We start from the raw sequence: 25,380 nt of genomic DNA on the forward strand, positions 1-25,380 counted from the left end.
TGGGGGAATAAGGAGGGTGTGGAATCGGTTCAAATTTCAGGTTTCGCAGAGCCTCTCCAGTTCCGCGCGAGGTGTATGGACGAGTTGCAAGACGTTGTCATGTTGCAAGATTATTGGCGCCAGGGTGCCTTTTACACAATAAACCTCTTCCTTGGTTATTCTAATATTCAAATCTTCGACGAGTTTGCGATGTTTATCGTCTGCGGCCGTGATCCGACGTTTGCTGCATGTTTCACCAACAATTATGGCTTTTCCAGGCTCGCAACCACGAAATTTTACTACCCATCGATTTACAGCAGACCTATCAACGGCGTTGTTACCATAAACAGCCTTTAAACAACGATGAATCTCAGTAGGAGTCACTTCTTCAGCAGTTAAAAATTTTTTATAACAGCACGCTGTTTAACTCGCGTTGACATAGCACTAGAACACGTCTCCATACTTCCGCTTCTCGAAATACACTGGGTGAATGAAACGACTTCACACCTGCGAATGCATGTTGAGGGGGAATGCTACTTCAACATACCACCAGGAGTGCTTCTCAAGGTCATTTTGCTTGTGGTCTACAAGAATGTGTGAATTACTTTTCAGCCTACCCTCGTATCATCGGAAAAGAAACATCTTGTGGACATCCTGTTCCACAATGGCTGGTGACAAATGGATCTTAAAAGGCCCTTATAGGAAGAGAGGTGGCGACTGAAAGCAAGAACCAGAGAACGTGACAATAGTCCCCAAAAGGACCGACGAGACAGACATCCCCAAGGATGGAACCCAAGGCACACGTCATAATCCCGTTTGTCTTCGGAACATCGGAGAAAATCACAAGATTTCTTAAAGAAAAAACCATGTAATCACCAGGTTAAATTGCGTAAAAAAAAGACGGCTGACATCTTACCGGGACTTAAGACGGATTGCCACATGACCGTCACAAAGGAGTTTACCGGGTACCATTCTCATGTGGGAAATCAAATGTTGGAGAGTCATGAAGAGCTATAAAAGGTCGACTGAAAGAACACCAGAGAGTCACGAAAGAAAAACAGCTTCAACTCTCCGCCATCGTTGAACACGTGGCCTGTAGTAACCCCAGTCACGACACTCTTTTTGGCGAAGCAGAAATATCCGATTTGAGCAATAAATGGGGATTAGTATTGTACAGAATGAAATGCGCATTTTTGAAAATTTTGAGCAAAACAAGTAATGGGCAGGACATAAATTATATGACAAAGTTCAGTGTTTACCCTCTCATTTTGGTCTCCTCATATATTTTCTCTCGCAGGTCAGGTGTCACGTGATTGGTCGGTATGGAAAGATGGATTCCAAGTATTTCCGCGATTTTGCATTTCTACCGTGATAGTTCTGTTCCCTTTAAAACGGATTTTCAGACATTGGTAAGGAATATCTCGAATCCCGATTTAAATGCCTCTTTTCTGATCGATTGTCAATTGATTCTTTCACCAATAGCCTGTTATATTTTGTTGGTTAGGACTCATTTAGAATATGCTGCTAAGGCATGAGATCCTCATGAAGTTGGATTGATTGACGAATTGGATCGCGTGCAGCGTAAAGGAGCTAGACTTCTAATAAGTTGTTTTGATACACTGAGTGACGCACCAAGGTTATCAGAGGTACGTTTGGAGGTTTAATATGTAGCTTAACCTTCGCTCAATGCGAAGGAGCTCACGAAGCGAAGGTTAAATTACAGATTAAATCTCTTGCACGAATTGGAAGGAGATCTCTCTTGCAGTGGTGTTGTAAATGTATTATTAGCCCCATCGTACTCAGGCAGGAGAGATCATGAAAATAAGATTAAAGAGATCAAGCGTAGAGCAGATGGATTTAAGGTGTCACTTTTCCCACGAACGAGAGGAGATCAGAATAATACAATCTGACTACGATGAGGGGGAAAATATTTTTCAAATTTCTATGACGCTATAATATTACCATTGTTTTTCCCAACCCTTTTTTGATTGTTCTTACCGTTACTAGCAGCTCGATTTACGTATGTAAAGAAATATTTTGCACTTAAAACTTGTAGTGCATATATCTGTTGTTGACATTATCTCCATTATTTTCTTTTTCGTATCTAGTTTTATTTATTTACATTTCTAACTAAAATTTAAACAAAGCATAATGCTGATACTTCATGCCCGATGTCAATTAGATAGCAGTACGTTCCCACGAGTTAACGAATTTATTCCCGCGGAGGTTTTCATGTACTACAACATCATTTTCGGATAATCTTGAGAACTAATGCTGATATGCACACACCTGGCCGCTAATAAATTATCGGCGAGTGGTAAAGTGCTATTATTTGAATTTAATGCACTTCAATACTACCCTGATACGTTTGAAGCTACGCGAAAGAAAAGCGACCAGAACAGATTGCTGTCGGTGTGAAGCCAACAATGTTACTCAACGATGAACAGGACTCCCCATCACTCTGAATCAACTCCCTATTCTAGATTTGTAAATTTTAATGTGTGTTAATCCTCTTAATTGTACTAAATTACTCTCTATAAACTCTCTAATTGGCTTATTATCTATCAATGTCTTGCTTTGTATCAAGAGTTAAAAGAGTTCAAATCTATAAGGGGTGCCTTTGAAATTAGATACTCAAGACGTATTCTGCCCTACCAAAATAATAGACTGTTAATTGATTTCAACAATAATTTCAATATTTTTAAAATAATTTATTTTGTTCGCTACAATATTTTAATCTGGACATAAAAAATACTATATTTACTTTATAAATCTGATGTAACATTTTCTGAAACCCAGTTACGTATTCATTTTCGTTTACAATAATTATTACGCGCACGGCAATACTACGTCTTCACATCGAGAGTTGCTGTAGTACGTCGCATTTGAAAAAATAGATTGAAATAAGTCATCATTCTCTGACCTTTTCCCTATCAGGCGACATGAACGCAATAATTTGCTCAACTTAACATCATAGGGCATAACATTTTAAGTTAAATAATTATTTAATTAGTTAGAATCAAAATGGTTTTCATTGCCCTAAAATGAGTTAAATGAAGGTGTTATATAAATTAAAGAACTCTCTAATTGCTCGTCCCATATTTGGGTTTAGCACCTTAGGTCCCTCATACTCTCTCACCGTCAAAAGCCAATAATTTCACCCTCGACCCATCCGTTATGAGTTCAGCAATAAGTTTTCTCCAAACTATTCGGATTAAATAAAGCAATATGAAATGGGAATCGGACAAGAGTGAAAGAGATTGCGGCGGGAGTCACGATTCCATCCCAACATGCACGCGATGTCCCTCCACTTTGGAAAAAACGTAACTGGGCGCGTCGATCGGATTCCGAATCTATCGATCGATCCACGGGCAAGGTGGAATTTCGCCAGCATAAATTTGAGCTCACGTAGTTTAGCGAGGTCGTAGGAGACAAAGTGAATAAGCTTTCTCGGCAAACAAAGCCAGAATATAAAGCTATTCCTTCTATTTTTGCTTGTCCCGATAACTAAGAACATGCCCTGGGGAAGCACATTCGGAAATTTTGCGGAATAGCAAATAAAAATTTAGGATTCATAAAAACGGTATTTCTGCATTGTAATGAGAAGATCAAGGAGCTTTGTTATTTCTCTTTTATTAATTAATTAAAAATTGGCTATTTTCCACAAAATAAAATTTATTACGACCGGTTTACATGTAACCACATCATCATCGGGTCCACCTGGAACCGGTCGTAATAAATTATATTTTGTAGAAAATTGTAGTTGTATTGAAAAACTGTAGTTACATTGAAACCGGTCGGAATAAATTTTATTTGGTGGAAAATTGCCAATTTTAAATTGATCGTGATATTCCACCATAATACGCTTGAAACATCTCTTTTTATTTGTTATTTCACGTTCCCTGAGCTACACCTAGAGTATGCTCTGACTGTATGGGACCTTCATGAGGCAGGCTTAATTTTGGACCTAGATCAAGTGCTAGTAGAGCAGTTAGGCTTGTGAAAAGTTTTTATGAACAAGGTGGAAGTGTCTACTATTGAAATATTCAAGATAGGAGACACTAGTTGCCCGTAGGTTGAAATACAGGTTCAATTCACAACGTAAATTTTAGGCAGGTCACTTATCTGAGGATGCTAAAGACATATTTCAGTGACATACTAAGTTAAATCAAACCACCTACGTGGATAATGAAGATAGATTGTAGAACGGATAGATTTAAAATGTCATCTATTTCTCGTACCATTGATGATCAACTTTTATATGATAGCGGGCGCGAAGGAAATAATTAGTACCAGCAGTGAATATAAATTATCGATGACCTGCATGAATTTAAAATTCAACCATTACTATAACACTTCCCCCATGATTAGAATATACCTTGTTATTGATAGTTTTGCATGTAAGTAGCTTGGTTTGATTGAATAACTTCGTTCGAGTGTATGATCGAAGTGATGCCTTTGTAGTGATGTAGTTGTTGTGCATGAACGGCTGGAGACTTAACACCCCCCGCCACATGCCCTTATGGCAGCTTGTGGGGTAATGTTTTGTTGTAAATGGAGTGTAAGGTCTTGCCTTATAATGATGCATTGCTCCATGTGGTCACATACGACACACCTTGGTAATCAGGTGAGTGTAATACTCAACCTTCTTCATCATTCGCAAATCCCCAGCGTCAAACCACCTACGGAATTGTCTTCAGGGTGTCACGGCCAAGAGCAAGATCCACAGCCAAGTGGGGCATCCTCGCTGACAGTTTCTTCTAAAGGCAACTCAGCAAACTGAATAGGCAAGTCGAAAGGTTAATTAATTTTGGGGAGAGAGAATGGAATATTAAGCGCGCTCCTTCCCCCTCATCTCTGCACGAAGAGTCTTCCTCTTCGAGGAAGTGACGGCGCCCGCGCTTAGTGTAATCGCGCAACATCCTATTAAGTTGCCCCCCGACTAGGCCACTCTGGTCTAGGTGTCACTTCGTATTTGTGTGTCTAAGAGGAGTTACTTTAGTATCTGCGATAAATTTGACGCTCAAATTGCCAAACTAATTACCGAGCTCTTGATAAAATGTAATGCGAACATTTTTTATATGATTGTTAACGAAATAGTCAATTCATTAATATTATCACGTTATTCATTTTCTTTATTGTTTACTTAAAATACAACCCTGAAAATTATTAGCAGAAGGCGTATCTCTCGAGGATTTACCTATGTATGTATATATATATATATATATATATATATATATATATATATATATATATATATATATAGTACAATACACAGTAACAGCACTTCCGTGTTACGTCTATGAAAGCATATATATATATATATATATATATATATATATATATATATATATATATATATATATATATATATATATATATATATATATATATATATATATATATATATATATAGATAGAGAGAGAGAGAAATAATCTTTGAGCTAGTCACAAACAATTTCAGAACACTTTTTTCACGGAAATCAAACGGAATTACTCCAGGAAGCAATCTGCAGAAAAAGAAATAATGTATTTCCGACGAGTTCGGAACGATTGAAAAGTCGCCCAAAATTTATGTCGTAGTGTCACCATGGGGAAATGGCGTCGTCGCCGAACCGTTCGGCTAAGAAACCGGTGCCCCCTCTGTCCCTCGTGGGAATCCAACCTTCGAACTCCGCCGCTTCCCCGTCCCCCTGGTGATCGCTCGTTGGGGGGCCTGCTATATAGGACAATAAGACGGAGGGATGTCCTTCTCTGCGGCTCTATTTCCTGGCCCTGGCCAAGGCGACCCGCCCCCGTAACTGCGCTGCCGGGGGGGAGCCAATCGCCCCCCCTCCCCCGACTGGTCGGCCCTTCCTCCTCTCCGGCGGCCAGCCGTGGTCGGGCGAGAGGAAGGAGGAGAAGTTCTTCGTCGTCCGACGGATCGGAAGAGGTCGCAACTTCGGACGCTCTCTCTCCCTCACTCCCCTCCACTGCCTTCGCGGTATGCATTATTCAGGGAGACAGGGAGGGTGTGGGCGGGGACGAGTAACCCCTTTGGGATATCCTTTCTCTCCTGCCTCCCTCCTCTCCCCGGCCGGTGGGGCGTAATCTCCGAGACAGCCCCCCCGGCGTCACGCTGAATATCCCGGAGAGAAGAGCGGAATTCGGGGCCGCCTCGCGGACACACACGCTCGGATGTCTCTTCAGCCGCTCACACGAATTAATCGGTTAAAACTGTTCCTTCCACCTTTTCGTAAACAGTTCTGCGAAGGTATTAGAGCAGGTGCATGTAACCACACTCACTACTCTGTATTGTCTTTGTATTTTCAAGCTTAAAATTCCGTCCCTCCCCGTGGGGGTGATGCCTCGACAACGGCAAGGTGTCACGATTTCTACCGGTGACGTTATTGGCGGGGAGTATAAGTTGTGCGGCCATGGATTAATACGGCTTCGTTCCTTCTTATTTTCCAGTTCTTTATGACCTCTTTTGGCAATATGGGAGGTCTATCGTCTATTAAGTGGTCGCGGTTCATTTTATATCCCTCCTTTTCCGTATATTAAAGAAACATCTTATTGGGTGAAATTAACACTTGTTTGGAACTACGTTTAACACCAGCTTGCCTGCGGAATTGTATATTTTTTGGGATTTTTATTGAAAGCTTTTTCTCATTTCCTAACCAATTAAACATCCTTCCTCTCCTTTATCCCTTCATAATCGTAACTGATACTTAAACATCCTCCCACAAACATTTTTGGTGGAATGATGGGTAAATATATATACGCACATATATTGTACATCCCCTCTCCGGAATACCACCTTGACGTGGTTGAAGGGCTTGTGTGTTCCGATAACCCCTAGAGCTGTGCTGGCGGGAGTAATAATAATTGCTCCTGGTAGGATCACCCATGCCAGATAGGTCAAAGGTTAGGAGCCAGACGAAAGGTAGTCCACGCAGCGTCTGTTCCTCAGTGAGGCGGCTGCAATGGCGTCTGACCCCAGTGGGGCAGCCAGTAAGTGATGGTGTCACGTTAAAAACACCAAGAGTAATATGATGCACACTATAGAGAATATGAGTCCTGGCAACTACGGGGTTCGGCCCAATGTCCGGCAGTGGGGGAGGCAAGGCTTCCGCTGTCGTCTTCCCATGAAACCCTTGCAAGGTAGAACCGGCAGGAGCAGAACAGAAGATGCAGGATCAGAAGACCAAATTAATATAACAGGAACTTGGAATGTTAAGACAATGTTGAGGACAGAAAAATTAAACAATATTAAGCGAGAGATGGAAAGAGAAAATATAGACATTTAGGTCTATGCGAGGTGAGATGGAAGGGATTACTGGAGTGATAATTATAGAATAATATATAGCGTCGAGGACGAGAGCCAACGAGGGATTGCCATAATATTAAAAAAAGCAGTAGGAAGAAGCGTGGTCAACATAGAAGAAGCAACGGATAGAATAATACTAGCAGAGATAAAAGCAGAACCGACGAACTAGGCCAGTGTTGAGGTATACATGCCACCGAGCAACCATACGGAGGAAGAGGTCGATAGGATATACGAACAGTTAGAGGACATAATCGCGTGTGTTCCTGCAGGGAAACATTTGATAGTGTTGGGGAATTGGAATAAAACGGTAGACGACGGAACAGATGGTGATAAAGTGGTGGACTGCGGTTTAGGCACGAGGAATGACGGCGGGGAGAAAGCAGTTGACTTCGGCAGGAGACAGGGGTTAGTCATCACCAAAACTTGGTTTAGACACCCTAAAAGGCCCAGGAAAACATGAAAAATGCCAGGTGACTGAGAAAGGTATGAGTTAGATTATATTTCGGTTAGATGCAGGTTTAGGAACTGTGTGATAAATTCGCACAGCTTCCCGAGAGCGGATGCGGACGCTGACCAAAATTTAGTTGTTATGAAATGTAGCCTCCGTTTCAAAAAGATTAGGCAGGAACGGCGGGTTAGGACATGGCATGTGGAAGCTTTAAATGGATTGACAAGGCAGGAGCATCAGCAGGCTGTAGAGAAAATCATGGAGGACGGTAAATAGCTGAGTACTATCGAAGATAAATGGGAATGTATCAAGAAAGGGTTATCGAAAGACACTATTGGAACCCTTAACGAGAAAAGGACTAGGAAGCAATGGATCACGGATGAGATGACTGCAAATACGGATGAGAGAACAAAATGGAAGAATTATATTACCTAATAATAATAATATATACATATATTTGTATATATATATGCACATGGAAATAGATATAAGGAAAAGGGATAGGAACCCATAGAAAGGACGAACACAGGAGAGGTGTTTATCTGTTCGATTCCGCCTTCCAAGTAAGTGGAACGAGCAAGTCGACAAGCAAGTGGAACGATCCGGTGTTCAAGTCCCGGTCGAGGAAATATTTTTGCGCTTGTGATCTGTTCGGTTGGACCTTCCCCACCTCTCCTGTGTTCGTCCTTTCTATATGTTCCTATCCCTTTTACTTATATCTATTCCATGTGAATGAATATTTGTTCGCCATATGGCAGGTTTTTCGTGTTTGAATGCGTATTTGCCCAATGTGGCTCGTCCCCTTCTGGCAATGCGTGCCACGAAACGCGCTTTTTCTATCCTTTACGACGTCGTGTGTTCATGGAAAATGTATGCCCTTTGTTTCCCATATTTTCCATCAAAAAATAAACTTACCCAGTTGGCAGAACACCCGATGTCCCTGGTGAACCAATCACAATTCTCGCATACCACTCCACTCCGAGAAGAGCGACGATGCCTTCATCTGCACTACACGGTGGATCAGCTGATTGCAATCCCTCAACGCCCTCGATTTATTAGATGCCGACATTGCAGGGCAAGGCGCGATATTGACGTTCAAACCCAATGCTTTCATATCATCATTCAACGCGCTTGACGAGGGCATGATTTTAATTTTATTTCAAAAATACCAGTGGACACATCCCGGCGATATATTTTCCAAATCCAGTAAATCTGTTCTCTTCATTACAATGAGCTTCAGCCCCGGTGGTCGTCCGCAGGACCCAGAGGGTTCCTTGCCTCGCGGTATCAAACGAAGATGTCCTAGCGCGAGTGTTGTGCCCCCCCTTCGACCACCGATGCTGTCGGCGGTGACCCAAGAACCCGACTGACGGGCACAAGTCAGAAAGGACGAAACCCAGCGGTGGAGCGGCTAGGTTTATGTGAGCCCACATTTGGGACCAGAATACTTTGATGCGCACTTAACTGCATTTTCGAAAAGGGGTTATGGCTAAAACTAACTATCCAGCACTTCTTCCCCTTCGTTCAATTCAGAAATCTCAGTCTGGTCGGAAGGTCATGGATAATTTCAAAAACATCAAGAAAATAACCAGGGAATGCGGCCAGACAAAATTTGAACGCGATTTTTAGATGTTTTTGATTATCCATGGGTCCTATCGGACTAGTAGTTTTTCTGAAAGCTGTGGTTTACCTATGAAACATTATTTGCGAATCAATTGCAGAGGGGTAGAATGACCTTCCGAGAAAGTATCGAGCCTTTAAGTAGCCTTGAATGAGGCTCAACGCCGGGAAAATGAGAGAAAACGCTTGCCTCTGGGTCTTATAGAGCATCCCTTCTGACGAACGCCGCAATTGCTCGGCCTTTTCAACTAAATGAGACCGCTTTGCGTAGGGACTTGGCGATTCCATCAATCAATCACCTTAACAACCAACTAGCTGTTCCGACGGTGCACTGAGCGCATTCTTTTGTTCCCCACAAATAATCTAAATTTAAATTCTTCCACGACGTTATCAATCCGTTGCTGCATTTTTACTGACAGGAATGCGATACGGGATTCTGAATCATCTGTCGTAGCCGTAGGCCTCCATTGCGGATTGCAGAGTACGAAATAGATGGATAGAAATGAACAAGTATCCAACAATCCACGCAAGGGCAAGCGAAACTATTTTTGTCCTTAGTAATTCGGCCCAGGAGGACCACATGAACATTTTCCATCGCGATCTATTTTGATTTCAATTGACTTTAACTCTTGAATTTTTCTTTGACTGCTGACCCATTACTAAACACAAATGGCCTATCTGACTCACCAAATGTGGCACCCGCTGCCGGTCGGCGACGTGCGATGATGCGCATGCCCAATTTACTCGGATCCACAAGCCTTGGCCCGGACTCCGCAGACTCGCCCGACGAACACGACGTTCCAATGCACACTCGCACGCACACACTCACTTGCGAACACCCACGGTCGTTCACAAAACTACTGGCTAGTGGCACCGCCAAGTGGTGGCATGGCTTAACATCAACAAATGAAGTCTCAAAATGTCCTATTTAAGCCAAACAAGGATGTACGATTATTCTAGATTTTACCAAAGCTTTCAGTAAAGTACCTTCAAGTAAACTGCTCAGAAAGCTAGAAGAATATGGCATGTATAAAAATATCCTGGGTTTCACTCAAAACTTTTGAATGATCGGGTACAAAGAGTAGTCCTAGATGGAGTTAGCTCAAATGCAGTAGAAGTCACCACAGGTGTCCCCAAGAGAAGTGTTATTGGATTTATTTTATTCCTAATTCCCTAATTTACATTGACGGCATTAAATTCGTGAGTAATAGTAAGACAAGTGTATTTGCCAACGATGCATAGGTTTACAGAGACATCCGTAATCCTGAGAGCGTGTTGATGAATTTTTGGAAAAGGAGAAATTCCCTCCGAACGTCTACTGCATCAGGAATATACTCGATGATACTTAGGTGTTACCCTCACTCATACGGGGAATATGTGGATAAGCAAATAGCAGCAAGTTAGCATTTATTACTAGAGTGTTGGGGAAATGTGATGAAAAGGTCAAAGAGAAATGTTATCTTTCACTGGTTAGGCTTCATTTGGAATATGCCACTCGTTAAGTTGATCCTCCTGAAATTGGATTGATTGCCGGATTGGATCGCGTGCAGCGTAGAGGGACTAGATTTTTAAAACGGTTTTATGATAAACTTAGTAGCGTATCAAAATTACTAGAGGAGTTAGGCTGGGAATCACTCACGAAGTGAAGATTGAATTACAGATTAAATCCCTTGTTTAGCTTGAAAAGATGTCGCTTTAGCAATGATGTTGAAAATGTATTATTGACCCCAGCGTACTACGTTAGGCGAGATAATATCAATAAAATTAGAAAGAATAAGTATATAGATTCAAGATTTCCCACAAACGATAAGGGATCAGAATAACGTCCGACCACGGTGGGGGTAAAAATTCGAGAAAAAATTAGTCTGGTGAGTATTCACCCCCTGCCACATATCCTCGCGCTGGCTTGCAGGATACTAAAAAATACAAATAAAAATGCGAAATGTACATCTTTGTTTGTTTCGTAGATTTCAAGAACTAGTTCGATTGAGCACATTATGTCTAAGAAATTAATTTACAACATAAGATATGAGTGGATTGGAGGGCTACTTACCCGCAGCCTGTACATGTCTCAGACAGCTCAGGTGCGGGTGACGGATGGAGAGTCCGGATAGGTAGTGGTAGGGAGATGAGTAAGAAGGGGGTGTTCGTTATCACCAACATAGCGGCACATGGCACCAGAAGCTATATTGATGTACCATCGTTTACAGCATGCTCATCGAAACTGACTGCGAAATTGATAAGTAGAACTCACCAGAGCAAAGAATTTTAAGCATTACGGGGGCACTTCAAAAACGACATTACATATAAATTTACTTTGGATGTACTTTGTGTGTTATGTTTTTCATCCAGCGACGTTAACGGCAGCAAATATTTAAATATCCCTAATGGCTTGAAGAAATCGGTACGCGTCAATGTAATAATTTCCTCGTTTTTCTTGACCCTATTCAACAACCAATTACGTCCAGTTAAAACCCTTGTAATTATTTAAAAAATACGAAGTACAAACAAGTAAACAATATGTCTTATAATAATATGAGAAAACATTCATTCGTTCACAAATTGCGTGGGCAGGTGAACCTCTCTGCAAACAAAAAGAAACTAAGATTCTCCTTATAATAACACACACAGAAACGCCATAGCCCATGCTCAGGAGTACTTCGACTCTTTGCTGAAGGATGATCTTCCTTCCCACAGGCCCAACGGAGCGCTTGAACCCAAAGTCGGCGAGAGGAGACGCGCAGTTAACGAACTTCCTTCGCCACGTCACAAGTGAGTAGCCAAGATCCCACAGTTTCTCAGAATTATTTGAATTTCTGGGCCAATATGGATTCCTGGTACTATCAAAAAAAGTATTACTTCAATACTATTACTCTTGAATATGTATTAAATCACTCAAGATACCCTAAAAGTGTTGAGTGAATTCTTATTCATCATTCATGAATTACAAACCAATCAATTCAGTAACAATAGTTCATTGAATTAAAATATGTATCCGATTTTATCATCACTGCTATATTAAAGCCATCAAGATGTAATCTAAATCACATTAATATCACCCATCATTTTACAGAAGATATTCCGACACGCAACGTTGCAACAGATAAACCTCGCCGATAGTGTGCGATATGTTGATTTATGTAAGCACTTACTTAAAATTTACTTCTTCAACCATAATTAATCTTCGGAAATACTTTTTTCGGCAATCTCAGAGGAGATCCGATGATTACTTGAGGGGTAATGAGCTTGTGTGCAGAAAATATAGAAGGGCGAGAAGCATATGACAAGATCACCAAGAAAGAGAAATATCAGGAGTACGATCAGGATATATTTTTGCTCCTTGGATTTTGAAAAGGCGATCGATGGACTAAGTAGGATAGAGTTAATAAATGTATCACAGAAGATGGAAATTGATTGGTGGAATAAGCGACTTAACACCAACCTGTAAATGTCAAGAATATTTGGGTGTGAATGGCGGATGGAGAGTCGAAATGAAAAATGTTAGGAAGAGAGAAAAGGCTAAAGCGTTCATTGCTACACAAGATTTTGAATGTACACATAGAGGAAATAATAAAAGAGGCATGGGAAGAACTGGAGATAAGAATGAAAGTAGGTGGGGAATTTGTAAAACCAGTTCGGTTCGCGGATGATTAAACTTTGATTCGTCAGTTAGCCAAAGGGTTGCCAGCAATACTGAGAGCATTAGAAAGCCAGTTCGATAGGTATGAGATGAGAATAAATGCAAACAGTCCTCGTAAAATCGTGCAACATGAAATCCCCTCATTTACTTTTCCTATAACACCATGATAAACAGAGATCAGAGTCTTGGAAAAAATAGGGCTTGGCTCAATTGGCCGTATATCGCGCCCAGGGGAGGTGCAAGAATTCCCCGGTCATCATCTCACGAAATCCTTGCTAAGCAAAATCGAAAACAAAAGCACCTAAAAATCAGAAGATAACCGAACCAATCAGCACAGGTACTTGGAATTTTAGTATGATGTCGAGGACAGGGAAACAGAAAATAAAATGCGAGAGATGGACAGAGGAAATATAGACACATATACAGTGGAAGGAAAGAGAGCCAACAAGGGGTGGCAAAAATATTGAAACAAAAGATAGGACAAAGCGCAGTAAACAAAGAGCAAGCAACTGATAGAATATTATAAGTAGAATTAAAAATTTAATAAATGAACTTAGTCATTGTTTGGGAATGCATGCGACTAAACAACCATAGGGGAGAAGAAGTATAAGGCGTGATCAAAAAAAGACCGGACTGATTTTATTCTGCGCAAACCGTACAACGGATCTAGCCAAGACACCGTGCGCTATCAGCAGCAGCAGCAGCACACTGTCTGGAAAATTATGAGTGAACGAAGAAAGATGGGTACACTAGAATAAAACTGAGAACATATCATAACAGGGTAATCAAGGTTAAACCTCAAAAAAGGGCAAAAGAGGGTAAGTCTCAAAAAAACTTGTAAGTTGACAAGAAAGCGATGGACCATAAACAAAATGATTACTACTAATGAATGACTCGGTCTCAAAGATATGAAAAAATGTTTACAAAGGAAGGGTTAATTTTTGCGTGCTATACAGGAAGGTGAGAGAGCTAAAAGAATGGTCAGACCCAGTCCCACTACTTTTGGGACAGACCTCATGTTTCAGAGGCTCGTGACGGCAAGGCCTTCGCTGCGGGCAAAAAGAGACAAAAATGAGAGGTTCGGATGGAGCGTAAGGGGTCTGCTCAATCAAAACAGAGTCCCGCGAGGGTCGCTCGTTTCCAATTCCTCCCCCCGCTGCTGCGAGGCCCCCTTGTGCCAGGATGGCGCCGGCGCCTCGTGGCACGCCCCCGCTCCCTATTTCCTTACCCAAAGCGACGAAAGAGAAACAAACGCGGAGCGGAAATATCCCGCCTGCATTTCATATCGAAAATCGAATCCGGTGCGAAAGAGGGGAGTAGGGGAGGAGGAATGGGGGTGGGTAAAACAACGACCGCGGGAATGGGGGGCCAACCGTGGTCCGATCGCTTGGCACGACCCCTCCCCCACACCAAGGACGCACACAGGGTCGGGTTGGGGGGTGGTTAGGGTCGTCCGCGCCGGGAGAGGGGCCGCACGGTCGGCAATGCGGCCCGCGCGCGCACACGAGGGTGCCGGAGCCAGATTGCATGGCGCCCACTGCACCCATCTAAGGCCCTATCACGGGGTGCCCGTTTGGTGTCTGCCCCTAAGGCGTCGCATCCCTCCAACGGAATGTTGTCGGCCAAGGCCAGTGGCCCGCTCGATGAGGCACTCCGAACTCGAAAGAGTAACGTTTACTCAACGTGAAACAACCCATGATGCTACACCCCCACTGCGTCCATCTACTTCATGCCCCACTTGGGCGTGTGCCAAGGGTTGTTAGGGAAATAGCCACGCTTGCAAAATTATAAGTTGATTCAATTAAAACTTGATCATCCGTAATCCGAATTCATATTCTGAAACTTCCACCGACTTTCATTCAAATCTCCAGTTCTTCCCATTTCTCTTTAATCATTTCCTTCATATATATTAGTTAAAAAGCTCAGGTGATAATGACTAACCCTGTCTTACTCCTCTTCCTAGAACTCCCCTCATGCCTCTCCCCTTCCTGAACCCAAATTGATCATCCCCCAAGCAGCTATTTACCCTGCTCTCCATCCTCTTATTGATGATCCTGACAACCACTTTAGACGTGACCGAAAGCAAAAATATTGTGCTATAGTCCTTATACGTTATATGGCTGCCTTTCACTTTTTTTAGAATACGAGCTAAAACTGATCTGAGAAAATATTCCAGCCAAACTCCTCTGTCATAAATGCTACGAATGAGTTGATGAAAACTCATCCTCCCGCATTTTTCTTAACATATAATTAGCTCCGCTGGATTTTTTTCTATCCCTACGGCCTTTCCCTTATTGAGTTTCTATCTTTCCATCAGACCGCCTGGTCCTAAGCATTATCATCTACATATATTCATCATCTTTCATTTTACAACCTCATGTTCTCTTTCATTTGTCCATGTTAAAATGTTAAAAATGTGCCATGTAAACGCACAGTCATTATTCAGACACCTTGATGAGTTCCGGGACTACTTTCCTGCTCGAAATTATCATGTCATTGCTGTTTCTGAAAGTTGGCTTAACGAAAACATCTCTTCGGAATCCGTCAAACTAAGTAATTACAACATTTTGCGAAATGACAGACCAGGAAGAGTTGGTGGTGGTGTTTGTGTGTACTTGCACGAGAGCTTATCATTTAAATTGCTGTTAAAGTCTGATGGCTCCCCCTTCAGGCCAGAATATACTATATGTTCATTGAAATAGCTGGAAAGGAGGGTAAAATATTGTTTTGTGTCGTGTACAGATCCCCCAAAACAGGCTATATGTCTGAAGACTTTGAGCCTTCTCTGATCCGTCTTCTTCCTAGCTACAAAGGCGTGATTCTGTGTGGTGACTTTAACATTGACATCATGAAGAAAACGCACAATAGCACCTATCTCAGTGACCTACTATTTAGTTATAACTTATTCCTCATTCCCTACCAGCCCACCCATAATCTTGTGAATAGCAGTACCCTCCTAGACCTCTTTATTGTCGACGACATGTCCAAGGTTGAAGAGTATGGACAGCTCCATGTCTCTTTTTTGTCTGAACACGACCTAGTTTTCATTAAATATAGATTTAAATTGCAAACTTATAAACCTAATTATATGTGTTTTCGTGATTTCAAGAATTTTGATTTGTCCAATTTTGCTGCAGACTCACTTGAAACTAATCTAAGTGAACTTTTCAAAACCCATCTGGTGGATAAAAAAATTAATATCTTCAATACAATACTCATGCAACTCTTTGATACACATGCGCCAAAAAAAGTTATTCAGCCAAAACGTCATCCAGCTCCGTGGTTAACCTCCGAAATTAGGAACCTCATGGCCGTTAGGGATCGTCTTCGCCGTAATTTCAGAAGAACTCAACTCCCGAACCTTCACGAACAATACAAAGTGGCTCGCAATCAAGTGCAGTACCGAATCCGTACCGCTAAACAAAAATACTATGTTTCGTGATTTTCCGATAAATGGGACATAAAGTCCACTTGGCAGGAGCTGAGGCGCCTCGGACTTGGAAAGCCTAGACGTCCCCCATTCAAAATGAACTTCCCCTTGGATGATTTAAATAGCTACTTTCTCACGTCTGCTTTCAAGGATGAAAATGATGTCGAGGATGGTAACCATTCTACTCAAACCCAAAATAATCTCACTTCATTAGATCATGCATTATTCTCTGACTTTGACGATGGAAGGCTTTATTTCCCCCACTATACACCCGTAATGCTGATAACACAAGTGAAAAGTTTAAAATCAAATTCAACAGGTGTCGATGGAATCAGTGCAAGAATGCTAAACGTTATTCTCCCAGTAGTAATGCCTATGATACTAAACATCTATAACTGTTCACTCAATTACTCTATATTCCCAACCCTGTGGAAATCTGCCCTAGTTCGGCCAATAATGAAAATAACAACTCCGAAAGAAATGTCTGACTACCGACCTATTGCACTTCTTTGCTCTATTTCCAAACCTCTCGAGCGAATCGTTCATACGGTTACAGTGGAGCATCTTACGCGGCACAATTTCTTCGATGAGTATCAGTCGGGCTTTTGTAAGCTCTATAGCACTCAGTCGGCTTTGATAAAGGTAACTGATGATATACGCAGATCCATAGACGCAAAAAAGGTAACAGTTTTAGTCCAATTCGATTTGAGCAAGGCTTTTGATTCAGTAGACCACGGCATACTACTGGAACGTATGAGCAAACTCAAGTTCTCTTACTCTGTCCTTCGCTGGTTTCGCTCCTATCTGTCTAATTGTCAGCAAGCTGTTAAAGATGAAGACGGGAATGTATCTGTTTTCCAACCTGCCCTACGTGGAGTTCCACAGAGGTCAATTCTCGGGCCTTTATTATTTACTATTTTTATAAAAGAACTAGCTACCATAATAACTCATTGTAAACATCACTTTTATGCTGACGATCTACAGATATATCTTGAGTCCTACCCCTCTGAATTTAACCATGCCATTCACTTGGTCAACAAGGATATCCAACTCATCTGTGAATGGCTGACTGAAAATCGGCTAAATCTAAATCCCAAAAAGGCCAAGTCGATAATCTTTGGAAGCACCGCCAATGTACATATGCTGCTCGCAAGTGATCTCCCTAAAATAAGTGTTTTAAATATTCAAATTGACTACTCAAATACAGTGAAAAGCTTAGGAGTTTATCTAAGCAGCACCTTAACCTGGCGCGAGCAAGTAAATGCCATTTCTAATAAAGTTCACAAAACTCTTTACACAATGAAGCATTTCAGACACCTAATCCCTATAACGTTACGCCGGAAGCTTGTTCAAACGTTAGTATTACCACATCTTGACTATTGCTCAGTTGTCTACGCTGATGTGAATAAGGAGCTAAGTACAAAATTACAAAGGCTCCAAAATTCTTATCTACGATTCATCTTTAATATGCGTTTTAATGAACGTGTAACTCCTTACTATAAAATGTTGAACTGGTTAAAACTCGATCAGAGGAGAATGCTTCAAAAGGCCTCACAATTATTTAAAGTTCTGAATTCAAAAACCCCTTCATATTTACATAAAAATTTTATATTCAATTCACTTACGACAAAGAGATCAACCCGCATTACAAAAACATTCCATCTTCCCAAATACCGCACGGCTATATATGAAAAGTCATTCAGTATTTCATCCAGTAAACTATGGAACTCTTTGCCTGATAATGTAAAATTATCCAGGAACACATCCCAATTCAACAGGAAAATGTTTGAATATCTGTCTACCACACTACCAAAATGACCTTATTACTGTTCTATCAGGCTAAATATTTAACTATTGTTCTTTGTATTTGTATGTATGTATTGTACTATATGTTTCGTTCAACTGATGTAAAATTATGTCTTGTTTCACTAGTTTAGAACCAGTTTCACTCCATAGGTTTCAAAACCTAATGTAACCTGTATTCTGCTCCAAGAGACTTTGCTCCCAGAGCAATAAAAATTGTCTATATATATATATATATATATATATATATATATATATATATTAAGTGATTCAGGAAGTTCTCTCGGGTTTCCCACCGGGTCAGCGTGGTGTGCACCGACGTTTCGACGGCTAACTCTGCCATCGTCTTCAGGGTGAAGTGCAGAGCAATGAATTCGCCATGTATTTATACCCTGTCGTAGGGTCAGGTGTCCTCCGATTGGTCCGATGTGTTCCCAAGTGCCGAGCCGCCCCGGTGACGTCTCGTACTTTCAATTTTTCTCAGCACAGGTCTCCACGTGCTGCTGATCTGGAAGCCAGTGTCCCTGTTGAAGGTATTCTGTCCTTCCAGTCGGATTTCCACGGCTTCCTTCGCCACTCGATCCCAGTAGCCGTTCGTGTGACAAAGTCTTTTGGTGCTCCCCCAGTCAATCCGATGACCATGCGTGATGCTGTGTTCGGCGACTGCAGACTTCTCAGGGTAATGGAGTCTGATGCATCGCTCATGCTCCGTTAGTCGCTTTTCAATTGTGCGGCCAGTCTCCCCGATGTATACCTGGCCGCACTCACACGGGATCCGGTATACCCCCGGCGCCTTCAAACCCCGTTCGTCTTTTGCCGTGCCAAGGAAGTTCTTCAATTTTCCTTGTGGCTTGTGGATGGTTTCCACTTTATGTTTCCTTAGTATCCTGGAGATCTTATGGGATACCGTGGAAACAAAGGGGATGCTGACCCTGGCAACGGGTTTTTCTCTTTCCTCTCTCTGACGGTCGTTTCTGGTGAAGGCCCTTTTAAGGGCCAAATTGACCTCCCGGCTTGTGTATCCATTCTGAAGGAAAGTATTTTTCAGGTGATGAACTTCTGCCTCCAAACCTTCCTGGTCTGACACGCATTTTGCCCGGTGGATGAGCGTTGACATAACCCCTCGTTTTTGGGCAGGGTGATGGTAGCTTTTCCCGTTCAAATAGAGATTGGTGTGGGTAGGCTTCCTATACACCTTGTGGCCTAAGCTCCCGTCCGCTTTCCTTTCAATTAGGATATCCAGGAAGGGCAGCCGACCGTTGCTCTCAATCTCCATGGTGAACTGGATGCTGGGATGAATGCTATTCATGTGGCCAAGGAAGTTGGTGATGGTGTCCGGTCCGTGCGGCCATATGATGAAGGTATCGTCCACATACCTGAAGAAATGCCTCGGTTTTAGTGGGGCCGTTCTAAGTGCCCTCTCCTCGAACTCCTCCATGTAGAAATTGGCAATCGCCGGAGACAATGGAGAGCCCATGGGGACGCCTTCCACTTGCTCGTAAAACTTCTTTTGGTATTGAAAATACGTCGAGGTCAGCACGTGGCGGAAGAGATCCACGATTTTGCTGTCAAACTTCTCTTCCAGCAGCAGTATGGTGTCCTTCACCGGAATCTTAGTAAATAAGGACACAACGTCGAAACTTACAAGAATGTCATGCTGATCCAGCTTAATGGTCCGTAGCGTCTGGACGAACTCTGCGGAGTTTTTGATGTGGTGCTCATACGACCCCACGTAAGGTGCAAGGACACCCGTCAGGTACCTCGCCAGATGGTATGTTGGAGCCCCAATGGCACTCACAATGGGTCTTATGGGAGTACCCTCCTTATGGATCTTGGGTAGACCGTATAATCTTGGTGGAACAGGCGCCTGTGGCACCAGGCTGCTATTCCTCTCTGACGTTGGCAAAGATTTCTTGATGAGGGCAATCGTTTTCCTTACAATGGAGTCCGTGGGATCCCGGGGTCCCCATCATACCCCAACATACCATCTGGCGAGGTACCTGACGGGTGTCCTTGCACCTTACGTGGGGTCGTGTGAGCACCACATCAAAAACTCCGCAGAGTTCGTCCAGACGCTACGGACCATTAAGCTGGATCAGCATGACATTCTTGTAAGTTTCGACGTTGTGTCCTTATTTACTAAGATTCCGGTGAAGGACACCATACTGCTGCTGGAAGAGAAGTTTGACAGCAAAATCGTGGATCTCTTCCGCCACGTGCTGACCTCGACGTATTTTCAATACCAAAAGAAGTTTTACGAGCAAGTGGAAGGCGTCCCCATGGGCTCTCCATTGTCTCCGGCGATTGCCAATTTCTACATGGAGGAGTTCGAGGAGAGGGCACTTAGAACGGCCCCACTAAAACCGAGGCATTTCTTCAGGTATGTGGACGATACCTTCATCATATGGCCGCACGGACCGGACACCATCACCAACTTCCTTGGCCACATGAATAGCATTCATCCCAGCATCCAGTTCACCATGGAGATTGAGAGCAACGGTCGGCTGCCCTTCCTGGATATCCTAATTGAAAGGAAAGCGGACGGGAGCTTAGGCCACAAGGTGTATAGGAAGCCTACCCACACCAATCTCTATTTGAACGGGAAAAGCTACCATCACCCTGCCCAAAAACGAGGGGTTATGTCAACGCTCATCCACCGGGCAAAATGCGTGTCAGACCAGGAAGGTTTGGAGGCAGAAGTTCATCACCTGAAAAATACTTTCCTTCAGAATGGATACACAAGCCGGGAGGTCAATTTGGCCCTTAAAAGGGCCTTCACCAGAAACGACCGTCAGAGAGAGGAAAGAGAAAAACCCGTTGCCAGGGTCAGCATCCCCTTTGTTTCCACGGTATCCCATAAGATCTCCAGGATACTAAGGAAACATAAAGTGGAAACCATCCACAAGCCACAAGGAAAATTGAAGAACTTCCTTGGCACGGCAAAAGACGAACGGGGTTTGAAGGCGCCGGGGGTATACCGGATCCCGTGTGAGTGCGGCCAGGTATACATCGGGGAGACTGGCCGCACAATTGAAAAGCGACTAACGGAGCATGAGCGATGCATCAGACTCCATTACCCTGAGAAGTCTGCAGTCGCCGAACACAGCATCACGCATGGTCATCGGATTGACTGGGGGAGCACCAAAAGACTTTGTCACACGAACGGCTACTGGGATCGAGTGGCGAAGGAAGCCGTGGAAATCCGACTGGAAGGACAGAATACCTTCAACAGGGACACTGGCTTCCAGATCAGCAGCACGTGGAGACCTGTGCTGAGAAAAATTGAAAGTACGAGACGTCACCGGGGCGGCTCGGCACTTGGGAACACATCGGACCAATCGGAGGACACCTGACCCTACGACAGGGTATAAATACATGGCGAATTCATTGCTCTGCACTTCACCCTGAAGACGATGGCAGAGTTAGCCGTCGAAACGTCGGTGCACACCACGCTGACCCGGTGGGAAACCCGAGAGAACTTCCTGAATACTATACGCCGGGAAAAACTGAGATCCATATATTAAGTGAGTTTGTAATTTTCCGCAGACTTTATTTTAAGGCACAAAGCGTTTCGTCAACTTGCGGCATCATTAATTACAAGTTGCACGTACAGTTGTTGAATACATACCCTTCGGACAGAGGAGGGTATATATCCAACAGCTGTATGTGTAACTTGTGCCTAATGATACCGCAAATCGGTGAAACGCGTTCTAAATGAAATCTGCGGAAAATTACAAACTCATTTAATATGGACATCAAACAATTCCACGAAGTGAAGCTCGAAAGTGTAAAATATATTCTCTTTCTTTGTGCAAGCTTGCTGGCCTCATGTCCCTACTGTACTATACCAGTTCTTTTTTATGTCTTACATCTTTTTTTAAGCTTCTCGGGTTCGATACATAATTTCCCTGATTCGTGAATTTCCCTATATTTGATTGTTTGCAAGTTTTTTTTCCCTTTTCACTTCCTTACCGTGTGATCACCTACCTATTTAGTGGTCTAATTTCAACATTCCTAAGTAAAATCTCTATATTCTTGCACTGAGTGTTTTTACCACGCTTCTGTCGCCCTATCAGTTCCCTGCCTCAGTTTATTTCTCAGCTCTCTATATATTCCACTCTACCCAACTCGGTGTTTACATTCTTTCATTTCCTTCTTTCCAATGCAAAAATTTCAGAGTGTAAATATCGTAACCCTTGACCGGGATGCGAACCCGGATCCCTCGATTTCCGGCCGAGTACTTAAGCCAGTTAAGCTATCGAGGCGTCCTGTTATACTCCGAAATTTTGGGGGCTTTAAGGTAACTAGATATTGTGACGGAATACCGTACTTACATGTCACAGCCATTCGTAGTTGTGCGCGATACGCCACAGTCCACGAGGTTAAAGGCAACTTTAAACACTAAAGGGGTTGACCCCTTTGACTAATCCTAAGAAACTGTGGGAGATGCCGCGACAGTGAATTTTAACGGTGGCATCAGCTATTAAATATAGTCAAGCTAAAGCTAGGGCTAAAGCACTCGGTCGGGCATCGATGGATCCGGGTTCGAATCCCGGTCAAGGCGAATAATTTTTATGCTCTGAAATGGTTGCATTGTAATTCATATTTAGCGGGGCACTCCTATAACATTTACAGTGGCGGCATCTCCCTCAGTTTCTTGGAATTTCTTTCTTTCTTTTATATTCCTAATCATCTCCTCTGTAATCCAAACGTTTTTGTCTTTTCCGCATTTACTCTTTCCTTAGATTTGATTGTGGCTTTTGATAACGATTTTTTGACTTTTTCCCATCTTTAGTCTACTCTGTCTCTCTGTTCCCATTTATGAATTGTTCCACAGCTTTTTGGCTCATCTAATGTAACCGCCTCCCTTTTCCTCACCCATAATTTTCTCAATAGCCAACTGATACTCCTTTCTTATAGCCCCGGTTAATGCTTCTATGTTCCATTTCCTATCCCACCTCCCCCTGCGTTATGTTTTTGAATCGGACGCCATATGTCACAATTACTAAATTTTGATCTGAGTCCGCATCCGCTCCCTGGAAACTGTGCGAATTGATCGCGCTGTTCCTGAACCTGTGCCTAACCATAATTTACTCGTGGTCTAACTGATATATTTATAAATCCTCGGGTAAATTTTTTTTTGATAAATATATGACAGAAAAATATTTACTAATTTTTATTTACTGTAATACAAACCAAGTCATTTCCAAATACAGCCATTTCTTTTCAACTTTATTAGTCAATGCTGGTTACTACCGATTCGGGAGAAATGAGTTCATCTGAATTATAAAACCACAAAAAAATCCTGATGACAATTATTAATTTAAGAACGAGTGCAGAATCTTTCAATGGTGACAATAGAATATGATGAGATGAACTATCACGAGTAATATCTTCGAAATGTTTGCCCGTGCAAAGACTAGAAAGATATAATTGTACACAGGATGTTTTTTTTTAAATTTTCACCTACCATTTAATTCCCTGAATAGCAAACCAATGGAGTACGTAGAACAAGCCATTCTATTCGTTCTATGCGTTTTCCCTTTTGCTCGAGCGGCTCTTAAGAAACTTGTTCGAACCCTTAGTTGAGTTCCTCTCTCAGCAAAAAGAGCACTCGACTAATTTGAATGCAAATGAATCTCCCGTCGTGGCACGGAGGCACCAAAACCACGTTGATTCGCATTAAAATCGGCGTGCCGTAATCATTTGCGTGCCCCGAGCACTCAAATCCCGCAAGGGAAGACAATCGACCCTTTCGCCGCGAATCCTCTCCGTTCTCGCGTCCGTCGTCTCATTTCCCGTGCGGCCCGCCCAAGCTGAACGACGCGCACTCGCGGCCCACGAGGATCACTACACGCACTTTAAATTACCAAGGTTCCAATTCCGTCGCACGGAAACCGTGCAGTATGCTCATCCTGACTCTCGACATGCCTCATCATCAAACTAATAACTATTTTCCATGGTATGGATGCATGGTACACTGCATGGTATGGATGAGAGGAAGATGCGAGGTCTGTAAATACTTGGTTTATCCCTGTCACCTATGAGGATAAGTCAATAATAAGTCGCAAACGTCAGCAAGCCAAAGGCAGGAGCTGTTACGAGTATTTCATTGGGAACGCTTAGAACATCCTCCGTCTTATAGTCCTGATTTTAGCCCCAAAAGATTGCTATTTCTTCGCAGGCCATGGAGTTAACTCGTTGACTGAGACAGCAAACAAAATACTTGTCTGCTGCCGGCTTGTATTAAGGGCCTGTAATGAGACGGGATACGTGTCTGAATGTACAGGTTGAACGTGTACGAAAGCGGAATTAATTTTAGGATGTTACTTTCATTATTGTTGCCTCCATTCAGTTGTGAGAGTTATCCATTGACTTACCGTCGTAATTTAAATACACTAACTGTTATCATAGCAATTTTCCAGTATTTGCGAAATATGAAATCCATTAGGGCTCTCGTAGTTCGTATAAAGACTTTAAATAGGATCTCCTGATGCAACTCCATTTCCGATGCTAGTTCTTTATATATTCGAGCTGGTATTTGATCGAAATATTTAATTGGGATTATCCTTAGCAACAGACTTTCGATTCCGCTCGGTAAAATTTCAATTCAGGGCATCTGTCGTAGACACTGGATGGAGAGGACTTCTATTCCTCCCCCTCCCCTCCAACCTTGGATGGGCACACCCCCTTCACCCTGGGGGCCCCCAACATCCCGAGGCGGGAGTGACTCGATGAGTAGCAGCCTCTCTACATAGTACAAGACATTCCGTTTGCTTTCAAGGGCGCGGCTAGGCGCCGTGCACCCCCGAGGCGCCCCGCGGCCGTGGCCCCTGCCCGAGATGGCGTGAGCGCGGCGGCAGGAGCGGCCCCTGGCTCACCCTGACCGGAGGATGCCTTGGCTGGCGCTTCCCCTGGTGGCCGTCACTGTCCTCGGCCTGCTTCTCAACGGCTACATCCTTCTCGTGGTGCTCCTCACCAAACAGGTGAGCACCGCGGTTCGCCCTCGCTGCACACGGTTCGCTATTGACGAGCATGTGGCATCGCTGTTGCCGTCTTCGTGCCAATCGAAATGTGTCAATCCAAATTTCTCATCCTAGGCGGCAGAAGACCTTAGAGGTCAAGTTGCGCGTACCTTAATTATAAATGCG

At 43.0% G+C, this 25,380-nt stretch overlaps 1 long non-coding RNA gene across 1 annotated transcript in view; it reads left to right on the forward strand.

Moving 5' to 3' along the window:
• Nucleotides 1-25,059, forward strand: part of LOC139691810 (uncharacterized) — a 68,630-nt gene extending 43,571 nt beyond the window's left edge. Inside the window, exons 3-4 of the long non-coding RNA XR_011701692.1 lie at nucleotides 12,054-12,128; nucleotides 25,014-25,059. This is a non-coding gene — a long non-coding RNA (uncharacterized lncRNA). The remainder of the gene's footprint in view (nucleotides 1-12,053; nucleotides 12,129-25,013) is intronic.
• Nucleotides 25,060-25,380: the final 321 nt, after the last annotated feature.

The sequence above is a fragment of the Hetaerina americana genome, unplaced genomic scaffold (assembly GCF_022747635.1).
Source record: "Hetaerina americana unplaced genomic scaffold, ioHetAmer1.1.p SCAF_4, whole genome shotgun sequence".
NCBI classification, from domain to species: Eukaryota; Metazoa; Arthropoda; class Insecta; order Odonata; family Calopterygidae; genus Hetaerina; species Hetaerina americana.